Raw genomic sequence first — 11209 nt, 5'->3', positions numbered from 1 at the left:
GGCTGCAGCGGAGCACAGATCATATTCTCTGGCCCCACGGAGCGTCTAGGACTGAGAAACAGTTCGGCTAGTAAACATACAGCATACGACCCCGGAGGGAGCTACACCAGGGTGCAGCGACAGAAGCGGGTCCCGGGCGGTCTCAGAGGCCCCGCGGGAGATGAGGTGGGCAGAGGAAGCAGGTGTGGGCTCTTTCCAGCTCCACCCCGTTCTGGGCTGGTGTCAGGGACCCTTGGGGCAAGTAAGAGCAGACCCGGGTCCCTCATCCGGCCCCCAGCCATAGAAAGGCGGCGCATACTGGGGCTCTGTGAGCTTCACACCAGGCAGGGCCAGCCACAGAATTTTCGGGGCCCAGTGCAAAATGCAAACGCGGGGCCCCTTATTCAAAAGCTAGGAATTTCAAGTTGGCAGCAGTTAAGCATGAAACCCAGCCCCGGGCTTTCCTAAGCGAAGGGAAGGGCCGTGTGACTGCACAGGCCCCGGGATCCCGGACTTGCGGGTCACACCCTCCACCTCTGAAGCCGGGACTGGGGGCCTCAAGCCCGCCTCATCTCCAGACCCCGCAGTTGGGACCTGTGCAGCTGGGAAACAGCAGCTCTAATTGGGGTCACTCCCGGCTCCCAACCCTGCGGCCTCCTCTCAGCACAGGGCGACGCAGGTGGGGTCTGTGGAGACTGGAAGGGGGACTCCGTGGGCTGTGGGGGACCGCAAGGCCGGCGAGGAGTTCCCCACGTTTCCTCCAGCACCGAGGAGTTCTCCGTGTTTCCTCCAGCGCCCTCTGCCCTGGCTGCCGGCGGGGAGGAGTCTGTCCGCCCCCTCCCCCACTCCACGGCCCACGCTCCACGCGGCAGCGTTGACCTCTGACCTCTCCCTCCCCCAGCTCCCGCTCTAGCCCTCTGTACAGTGGGGATGGGACCCCAGAGTCTTCCGGAAGCCTCGGCGTCCTTTCCTCCCTTCCCCCTTCGTTCCTAGTTCCTGGCGCTCCTGCCCCCGCTCGCGGCCCCCCTTGCCCTTCATCCCGCGTGGTTTCCTCTCCTTCCTTCGCGGAGTTTCCTACCTGCCCGGCCCTGTGTGTTCGCCTGCCTGGAGCCCCTCTCCCCTGCTATTTGGGCGCCGGGAGAACAGGGACCTGGGATGTTTCGCCCAAGCTGGAGGGCCTGGCAAGGAGAGGGCTCTGGAATATGTTTGTTGAGTGTATCCACGATGGAACAAGGTGGGGTGGGGGAAAGCTCCGGCCCGGCCGGAGGCCCTTCGAAGCGCCTTTGAAAACTTTCATTGAAGTGTGACCTTCACTTGCCCCCTAGAGGCCCGGGAAAGCAGCCACTGCCCGGCCGCGTGCTCTTGGGCCAGCTGGATCCCTTCACCAGGCCTCAGTTTCCCCTTCAGTTTTTCCAAGGCTGTCCCCAGCCGTCGCGTTGCCTGGGCAGGCTGGAGCCGCGTCGGTGGCGTGGCCACGCGCTTCAGCCCGGAGGCGCCCGGGCTCCCAGCCTACAAGTCCCAGCGCCGCCCGGGCCCGCCTCGCCCGCGCCCCTCCCGGCACGACAGCCCCACAGTGGGTGCGGCCGCTCGGCTGCTGCCGCGGGGGCCGGGCCCAGGCGGCAGGGCAGCCCCGGGGCCTCTGCCTGCCCGGAAAGGGGCGGGACAGGGCCGTGGAGGCTGCAGACGCGGTTGCCCAGGTGCGGGTCCAGTCGCACTCCTTCGCCTCCCGGCCCCCTTGGGTTTCTGGATCACCAATCTCTCTGCCCTTCCGGCGGCCCCATGTCGCCACGGGTCACCAACTTCTGCCTGACAATCAGTCATTCACCCAAACACACACACTTTTTTTTTTTTTTTTTGAGACAAGGTCTCTCCCTGTCGCCCAGACTGGAGTGTAGCGATCATAGCTCATTGCAGCCTCGACCTCTCGGGCTCCAAGCCATCCTCCTGCCTCAGCCTCCCAAGTAATTGGGATTACCGGTGCGTACTACGATGCCGGGATAATTTTATATTTTGTGTAGAGGCTGGTCTCGAACTCTTGGGCTTAGGCAATCCTCCTGACTTGGCCTCCCAAATTGCTGGGATTACAGGCTGAGCCACTGCACCCAGCCTCAAACACACATTTATGTGCACCACTGCACTCCAGCCTGGGCGACAGAGCGAGACTCCGTCTCAAAAAAAAACTACAGTCTTATCAGCGCCACTACTTGACCTTGTTGTTGAACGCATTGATGAGGAAGACATTGCTTGTCTCCATTGCTACATCACACATTTGTTTTTAAAATATTTTCATAGCCGTTTTTGTTTTAATTAGAGATAGGGTCTCTCTATGTCGCCCAGGCTGTTACAGAACTCCTGGGCTCAGTTGATCCTCTTGCCTCAGCTTCCTGAGTAGCTGGGACTTCAGGCGCATGCCAACACACCCAGCCTATATTTTAATGTGATTGTTTTCCTTTGCTAATCTAAGCATTTTATTTGTTATTGTTATTTTTTATAAAGACAGGGTCTTGCTCTATTGTCTGGGCTGGAGTGCAGTGGTGTGATCATAGCTCCCTGCAGTCTCAGCCTCCAGAGTAGCTGGAACCACAGGCATGCGCCCAGCTAATTTTTTTTTTTTTTTGTAGAGTCAAGGTCTCCCTTTATTGTCTAGGCTGGTCTCAAACTCCTAGCCTCAAGCAATCCTCCCACCTCTGCCTCCCAAAGCACTGGGATTACAAGTGTGAGCCACCGTGCCTGGCTGGTAAGCATTTTAAGTGTTTAATACTATTACCTTAGGTATCAGCTGACTGCCAAGGGTTCCATGGCCACAAAGGGCCCCTGGAAAGGGAACACAGTTTTGTGAGACTAGGCTGGGAGCCAGGCTGGGCAGAGGTGACTTGGGTCCCTCAGGCCTCACTGGGGAGCGGGAGGGAGGACTGGCAACTGTGTGTGCTGGGTGAGAAAATGGAAATTGCAGGAGCTTGGAACGCAGAATTCCTGCTCAATGTGAGGACGAGCCCAGCACTTTCTGTGTGTTATCTTAGTTCATCTCACAAAAGCCCTAGAAGAGATGACTACGATGATGCCCATTATATAGCTGAGGAAACTGATGCTCAGAGAGGTCCTCTCCTGCCTCCCTCACAAATGTGTGATGTGTGCAGGGCACAAATGCAAAACTACCTGGCCTAGGCCTGCTCTCTGCTCCCAGCTGTGGCTCCAGCTGCCCTGCAGAGCAGGGAGAGTGAGTTTACCCTGATGAGGATGCACAGAGAGGAGCAGGTGAGGCCGGCCACTGCGATCTGAAACAGCACAGCCCCGTCCAGGTGGGGCTCTGGTTTGAGTCTTCAGGCCCCGCGCTCTTGGGCCTCCTCTTTTTGTTTGTTGTGTTGGTGTTTATATCAAGGCTCTTCGGGAACTCAGCTTTGGGCTGAGCTTGGTGCAGGTGGCCTGTACATCCCCACCCTGAAGCCCGGCTCCTTTGAATCCACGGGAGCCCCAGGTTGTTGTTTTCATCTGCCACGTGCAGAGCAGTGAGCCTGGGAATCCCAGCACTTCGGGAGGCCGAAGCAGGTGGATCACCTAAGGTCACAAGTTCGAAACCAGCCTGGCCGACATGGTGAAACCCCCGTCTCCACTAAAAATCCAATTAGCTGGGTGTGGTGGTGCGTGCCTGTAATCCCAGTTACTCCGGAGGCTGAGGCAGGAGAATCACTTGAACCTGGGAGGCAGAGGTTGTTGCAGTGAGCCGAGATTGCACCACTGCACTCCAGCCTGGGTGACACAGTGAGACTCCATCTCAAAAAGAAAAAAAAAAAGTTTCCCCATACTACTGGGCACAGAGGCCAAAATGCACCAGCAGGCACTGGTACTGGGGAGAGGAAAGGTTCAGCCCCTCTCCAGGTGGCACTGACAGGCTCAGTCGATGCTGTCACAGGCCCCCCAGCAGCATTGGTGGACAGCTCCTGGAGCAGCAGAATGCACATGCCTCAGTTTCAGTTGCAAAGACAGAAAGACACTGGCCTGTGTGCATGGCTGAATCCTGGCCTCTGCATCCTAATCCCTGGAACCTGTAACATGGTGACAGGGACTCTGCAGATGTGACTAAGCTAAGGATCTGGAGGTGAGGAGAGTATCCAAGGTCATCCAGATGGACCCATTGAAATCACAAGAGTCTCCATCTGAGGACGGCTCCAGATTTGACTAAGGAATGGGAATAGATGTGAGCCCAGAAGCAGGAGGGTGGAGTGATACGGCCACAAGCCAAGGGTTGCTGGCAGCCACCAGAGGCCAGGAGAAGCAAGAAATGGATCCTCCCTTCAGGCCTCCAGAAGGAAACAGCCTTGCCGCCACCTTGATTTTAGTCCCCTAATAGTCATTTTGGATGTCAGGCTTCCAGAATTATAAGAGGATTCACTTCTGTGGTTCTGAGCCACGAAGTGTGTGGCCATTTGTTACTGCAACCTCAGGAAACAACACAGCTCACATCAAAAGCTGTGCCTTCATCCCCTAGGGAAAGGAGTGTAGTCCAAGTGGCAAATTGGGGGTGCAGAAGAATGAGAAAGTGGGGAAGAGCCTGCTACTCCCTGTCAATAACCAAATGACCTGATTGGTCTCCTGTGCCAAAAGTTGTTCGTTGCCCCAGGATCTTTCTCATGAAGAGGGAGGTGGCCTTGCTATGCAGCGTGGACAGGTGTGTCTGCGAGGGCAGGGGCTGCATAGGGGGCCTAGGCAGGTGCTGGCACCAGCCTGCATGATGGCATTTGCCCTGGGCTCGGTGTCCCCGCATCCTTTGGCTTCAAGATGGTGATGAGAGGCTGGGTGCTGGTGGGTAATCCCAACACTTTGGGAAGCCAAGGTGGGTGGATCCCTTGAGGTCAGGAGTTCAAGACCAGCCTGGCCTCCATCTCTACAAAAATTAGTTGGGTGTGATGCCTGTAATCCTAGCTACTCAGGAGGCTGAGGCAGAAGCATCACTTGAACCTGAGAGGTGGAGGTTGCAGTGAGCTGAGATCACGCCACTGAGATCACGAGATCACACCACTGCACTCCAGCCTGGGTGACAGAGGGAGACGCCATCTCAAAAACAAACAAACAAACAAACAAAAATGGTGGTGATGAAAGCTCTAGGAAAAGGAAGTGCCATGAAGAATAAGAATTCTCTCTAGCTGAGCTGGGTCGCTGAGACGTCAGGTAAGAAGCTGGACAGCTGCAGGCAGCGCCTTGATCAAGCCAAGGAAAGCAGCCACTGCTGGCAGGAAACATGGGGCGCCAACGCCCCAAGTCTCTCAGGGATGCTCCTGCTTCTGGCTTTCTGGCACCTTGCAGGTTAGCAGGTGAAGGGAAGCCTGCAGCGAATCCCCGAGCTGTGAGCTGCATGTGGCGCTGGGGAAGGCTGAGTTTGTTTCTGCAGTGGCTGTGAGGGTGGCACATGCCGGAGATCCTGTCCCCGCCAGCGCCGCTACAGGACACTCAACACTGCCTGCCCTGGAAGCCCGGCGCGTGGTGGCCGGTGCTGTGGATCCTGCAGACACCAGGTCATGCAGCCCAAATGCAAGTGGCCACTGCGCGAGACTGTAGTGGTCACCTTGAGCTGCTGTGACAAACTACCACAGGCCGGGAGACCGAGCGACAGAGGTTTATTCTCTTAGAGTTCTGAGGGCGCAAGTCTCAGATCTGGATGTCTGCAGGGCTGGCTCCTTGCAAGGCCTTTCTCCGTGGTGTGTGGACCTCGCCCTCTTCCTGTGTCTTCATGCGGCCCTTCCTCTGTCCTTGTCTGTGTCCAGATTTCCTGATCTAGGATACCAGACCTATTGGACCAGGGCCCAGCCTAGTGACCTCATTTTATCTGAATTGACTGTTTAAAGACCATGTCTCCAAAACACAGTCCTAATCTGAGGTACTAGGAGTTAGGACTTCAACATACGAATCTGGAGGACGACAGCTCAGCCCATAACAAATATTAATACTGATTTTGCTTTTGTAGGCAACCGTCAGGTGCTAAGCAGAACCGTGCGTGGGACTTCCACACCAGTCAAGGTGTTCGCACAGCAAAGCCCCACCGAAGGGGCCCACAGGGTGGATTCGAGGTACATGAAGTCCCAGGAGATGACCTGAAGCCCCAAATGGATGCCCTGGGCTCCCCAGCACCAGAGGGAAACGCCCCCTCACCGAAGACAGTGGCGAGTGCCATGCTTCAAGTAACACAAGGAGCAGCCTCCAGTGCACCTGTTTTAGCGGCCAGCCCTGGAGGCAGAAAGATTTACAAGGGAGTGGAAAGGCTGGCAAACACATGACACACGGAGATGCCCAAAGTCAGTGGGGGTCAGGGTTCAACCTGGAAATGCAGTCTCCTCAGCTGAGGAAGGCAGTGAGTCCTGGCCAGGAAGCCGGTCCAAGCCCCTCTCTCGTCCCCAGTTGACCTCGTGAAAGCTGATGAATGACCAATGCTTGCAGGGTGGTCTGGAGTAATGGCGGCACCGTATTAAGGGGCAATCAGGCTGTATCTTGACACTGGGATTCATAAGAGGAGGAAGAAACCCATCATGCTGATGGGTAGTGAAGAAGAGAAATGAAAGACAAAAGACACAAGAGAAGGCCAGGCGCAGTGGCTCACTCCTGTAATCCCAGCTACCTGGGAGGCTGAGACAGGAGAATCGCTTGAACCCGGGAGGCAGAGGGCACACTGAGCTGAGATCACGCCACTGCACTGCAGCCTGGATGACAGGGCGAGACTCAGTCTCAAAATAAAAAAAAAAAAAGACACCAGAGTGTGCTGCCGCCAGTGAGCTGACGGAATCCGCAGTGTGGGTTCGGGCCCGTAGGATGCTGAGGATTGTCAGTGCCCTCTTTGAGCTCTGTCTCCTCCCGTACCGCCTCCCCTGCACCACACTCAGGAGGGAAAAAGAATAAAAGATGAAGAACGCAGGTCAGTTATTTTTTGGGAGCTGATTTACATTTTAAGCAAGTATGCAACAGGTGTTTCTCATCGGCTTTGGAAACAGCCCTCACCTTAAAGAATATTTTTCAATAGATGGATGCAAAATTCACAATAGGCTCTTAGACTGTGGTGGTGTTCATGGGTGTACGTTTATCTCCAAACTCATCAAGTTGTATATGTTAAATATGTACAGCCTTTTATATGTCACACTTCAATAAAGTGTAAAAACTCACACAGTCGGCTACGAAACTGTTTACACTGCCCATATTTGCCTTACAGTGACCTAACACCTGTCATGATAAAACCCTCAAAGTTGCAGCCACAACCTCTCCTGACTTCTCCCATCTCAATAGGGGAACCGCAGTGAGCAGGAAGACCTCGCAGAGCTGTGAAACACTGCCAGGCTCTGATTAACAAGCCAGTACCTTGCAAGGAAACACAATGCTTGTGTTGAGACTGCCTTTCCTGAACACTATAGCCAGGCCCTGGGGTCTGGGGCTTATACAGCTTTTTAAGAGCCTACAAAAATGTTGAAGGGCAGAGAGGTAGAAAGAGAGAAAGAAAAAGAGAACTGGCTTGAAGATATTTAAAAACAACAACCCCAGCCTGGGTGTGGTGGCTTACGCCTGTAATACCAGCACTTTGGGAGGCCAAGGCGGGAGGAGTGCTTGAGTGCAAGAGTTTGAGATCAGCCTGGGCACACATGGTAAAACCCTGTCTCTACCAAAAAAAAAAAAACAAAAACCAGAGCCTGGTGAGGTGGTGCACACTTGTAGTCTCAGCTACTCAGGAGGCTGAGGTGGGAGGATCACTTGAGCCCGAAAGGCAGAGGCTGCAGTGAGCTGAGATTGCACCACTGCACTCCAACCTGGGCGATACAGCAAGATGCTATCCTCCAAAACCCAAAAACAAACAACAAACCCAAAAACAAACAACAAAAAACCCAAAAACAATCCCCAAATTAATCCGTTTAAGTAAAGGCCTACAAATGTAATACTGGAGACCTCACGAACTATTTAATTTTCTAATATCCAATCGATTTGAAAACAATTTGTAGCTTTGTAGGAAACGCTGCACTTTGTGAGAAATTCCCTAGTATTCGAGGTGATGATTAAGAAATCAACATGGAGTGTAAGCTAACTTACTGCCAAATCATTACAGAAGTAAAATAGGAAATTTTTTCAAAGAATTTGCCTTCAAAACAATGTGTATTTAAAGCAGGATGTGGGTGCATTTTAATATTTGGTGTGGAGTGGTGGGTGACACCTCCAAAAGTCAGAGGACCTAGTGCAGTGATGTCCCAGAGAAAGATGAATATAACATGAGCCACGAATGTAATCTACAATTTTCCAGTAGTCACATTTTAACAAATATAAGCAGGGGAAAGTTAAACTTATTATCCAAAATAGTATCATTTGAATGTGTAATTGGTATGAAAACTAATGGCATTTACATTAATTTCAAGAGCATGTGTTTAGTTCATTTTTTTTGGCACTAAGCCTTTGGAATCTGCTGTTTTAGGTTTACATCTCAATTCCAACGGGCCACAGAGCCTTCAAAGTTACTCACACGAGTCTTAAAGTGACCTGTTTGCCACCACCAGGGATTTGTGTTTCCCAAATCACGGCAGGGATGCTGCTATGGGGCACGGGAGTGCTCAGAGGCCCCCACACCGCGGGCGCCAAGGCTTCAGTGTTCCACGAGGAAACCATCGCGGCCGTTAAGTTTGAAACAGAAAAATCAGGGTCCCACCTCTGACAAATTATCTCCTTTAGCATTTTCCAAGGAGGCCTTCAGTCTAAGTGTGTTATTTTTAGGACGATTCTTCTGACAGCATAAGCAATGTTTTGATTCTACTTCCCAAATATCTTAAAAGCTTAGCAACAACAGCAAATGGAGGGGGGTGGCCAACACTTCATTTCTTTTAATGAACTCAAGTCTGTGAAACTGAACACAGAACACATGCTCCAATGTTGGCATTGGGGCCATTTGCGCCATCTGCTGGCCAGACCTAAGCACAACACCTGGCTCCTGAGGAAATCTTAGAGACAAGCAAGATCTCCAGTCACTTGGTCTTTGGACCTTTTTGTCCCGCCTGTATACCGACAGCACAGCCCCGTTGAGCAGGAGACTTCTCATGGATGTCATCCTCACTGGCACTTATAGTAGCAGCTACATTTAAACTCTACATCACAGGCCAGCCACGGGGGCACTTTTACGCATTAACTCTTTCACTACTTACACAACCATTATGATAGCTACTTTTAATGTCTCCCATTTTACAGATGAGGTCACTGAGGCTCAGAGGTTTAAATCACAGGCTTAAGCAAAGGGTAAATCACATGTTAGCAAAGCTGGTGACAGAGTTGGAATTGAAGGTGGGCAGTCCAATTCCAAGTACATTTTTTTTGTTTTTTGAGACAGGGTCTCACTCTGTCGTGATCCAGGCTCACTGCAACCTCCACCTCCTGGGCTCAAGCACTCGAGCAATTCTCACGCCTCAGCCTCCCCAGTAGCCAGGATTACAGGCATGTGCCACCATGCCCAGCAACTTTTTGTATTTTTAGTAGAGACGGGTTTTGCCTTGTTGGCCAGGCTGGTCTGGAACTCCCGGCCTCAAGTGGCCTGCCTGCCTCGGCCTCCCAAAGTGCTGGGATTACAGGCATGAGCCACCACACCCAGCCCCCTGTTCTTAATTGCAATGTTATATGGTTATTTCAAATATAATTAATATAATCATCCCTCCCATTTTGGGGAGACCTCAAGTGCATTTATGGCTAGTACTTGAGGTCACTGAAGCTAAGAACTCATCCTAAACCATATAAAAAGTGACAGGCACAGAGAAAAATCCCACCCCAGGATATTAAAATATCTAATACATACATACGTTCTGTAACTTTTTGTGGCTCCACTAAAAGACATGCTCACTGCAACAACTACATTCATTTCACAACCTACGAATGGCTCATGAGTGAATTTGGAAAAGGCTGGCTTAGGCGCTCCTGAGTGTTCAAGAACATGTTTAGTTCATATTTTAGAGTCTCTCCTCCAAAAGAGACTAAAATTTTGGTTGAATGAGAAAAACAAAACTTTCCTACATGACTCAAATAAATTTCTTTGAGACAGGGTCTTGCTTTGTTGCCCAGGCTGGTCTGGAACTCCTTGCCTAAAGTGATCCTCCTGCCTTGGCCTCCCAAAGTGCTGAGATTCCAGGTGTGAGCCACCGCGCCTGGCCCTTGCTGTTTACCTTCTCTTGGTGGTGATTTTCTGGTGAAAGTCAGTGAGCTCACTGCCAGCAGGCCAGGCACGTGCCGCATCCTTTGTTCTTCCTCTACCAGAGGATCCTCTGGCGTGAAGCTAACCCGAAAATGGGGTGAGGCAGGCGGGTTAAGCTGGCCCCTTTGACTGAGAGGGTTTTCACAGGCAGGCTCACATGCACACGTGCACACACGTGAGCACAGGCTCACAGACAGGTATCTCACACAAACCCACCACAGCTCCATCCTGCTCCCAACCAAACATGACAGGAACCGAGTGCACCTTCCTGTACCCACCCTAAATCCCTGCCACCTTGTTTCAGCAGCATCTTTACACAAAGTTCTTCCCACCAGGCCCTGTTCCCACAGTGAGGAACCAAGGAAGCGATGTTACAACAGAGTGGGAGGAAAGCCAGGCAAAACCAAGCAGAAAATCAAGGGAAAGGTGAGTGTTCACGGTGGCATCCTGGTGGCAGGCAGATGGCAGGTGTTATGTTCACTGCCAAAACCCTTTCCAATTTTTTGTATGTTTTAAAATTTTCATAATATGTTGGAAAAAATTAAGTGAAAGAACACAATTTGTCTTCTCCATGAGGTTCATATACTTTACTTTCAACGAAAGCAGCTCTAACAGGGTGTGCAGTAAATATTTAATGGCAGGATGATTTGACATTTATTAAAACAAAGAGCCAAGATTACACTAGTATCTCTTTGAACTAGAAGATGCCATCAAACTTATGAATACTTAATGAGCACCTACTGCATGCAACTTACAGGTGCCTGCAGAGATGCTGAAGTTTAAGATGAAGAGTTCCTCTAAGACTTCATATGCATTTTAGGAAACATAAATATTTTAAGAAGCTTAATGATCTCAGTGAATATTTCCTAGATCCTCATTAGCAAACATGTAGTGTGCTTTTATGCTTTAGGTCCTGGGCAGCAGAGCAATGAGCCTTGGCCTCATCTAGGGTTCACATCCTGGTGACAGCAAAGAGCTCCCTCCCAGGTTCTGACAGCCCAAGTCCAATCTTGGATTTATGCAAATGTTTTAAATTTGCCA

Source organism: Pongo abelii, chromosome 21 (assembly GCF_028885655.2).
Source record: "Pongo abelii isolate AG06213 chromosome 21, NHGRI_mPonAbe1-v2.0_pri, whole genome shotgun sequence".
NCBI classification, from domain to species: Eukaryota; Metazoa; Chordata; class Mammalia; order Primates; family Hominidae; genus Pongo; species Pongo abelii.
Note: the sequence above shows the minus strand (reverse complement) of the source record.